This window comes from Myotis brandtii, unplaced genomic scaffold, assembly GCF_000412655.1.
Source record: "Myotis brandtii unplaced genomic scaffold, ASM41265v1 scaffold23, whole genome shotgun sequence".
NCBI classification, from domain to species: Eukaryota; Metazoa; Chordata; class Mammalia; order Chiroptera; family Vespertilionidae; genus Myotis; species Myotis brandtii.
Genome location: NW_005358649.1, coordinates 2,558,085 through 2,558,636, shown reverse-complemented (window position 1 = coordinate 2,558,636; position 552 = coordinate 2,558,085).

Here is a 552-nt window from a genome sequence, read left to right as displayed (position 1 = left end):
TCCCCCGACCCTGTGAAGAGTCTTGTTGGACCTAGAAGAGGGGGGCAGGGCACTTAACACAGATTTTGCACGAGCCGGGTTTGGGGCCACATGGAGAAAGAGTGGGTGTTGGAAACCAGGCGCTCTGGGTCAGGCATGTTGGAGAGGGAGGAAGGCACGGGCCACACTCACCCAGAACTTGTAGTCGGGTCTGGCCGGATCCCAGGTTTTCGTTTTGCTTAAAAAAAAAAAAGTATATATATATATATAATTTATTTTATATTGATTTCAGAGAGGAGGGGAGGGAGAGAGAGAATCATCCATGGCTGCCTCCTCCACGCCTCCCACCGGGGACGGAGCCCGCAACCCGGGCATGTGCCTTGACCAGGAATCCACCCGTGACCTCCTGGTTCCTAGGTCGACGCTCAACCACTGAGCCCCGCCGGTCGCGGCTGTTTCTGTTTTGTTTGTGAAGTGGGGCTTGCGGGATCGAATTAGGGAGTGTGTCCGATCCCCTCCGACCCGCGGCTGGCTCTGGCGGTGGAGGTGGGGCGGGCAGGAGGCTCTGGCGGT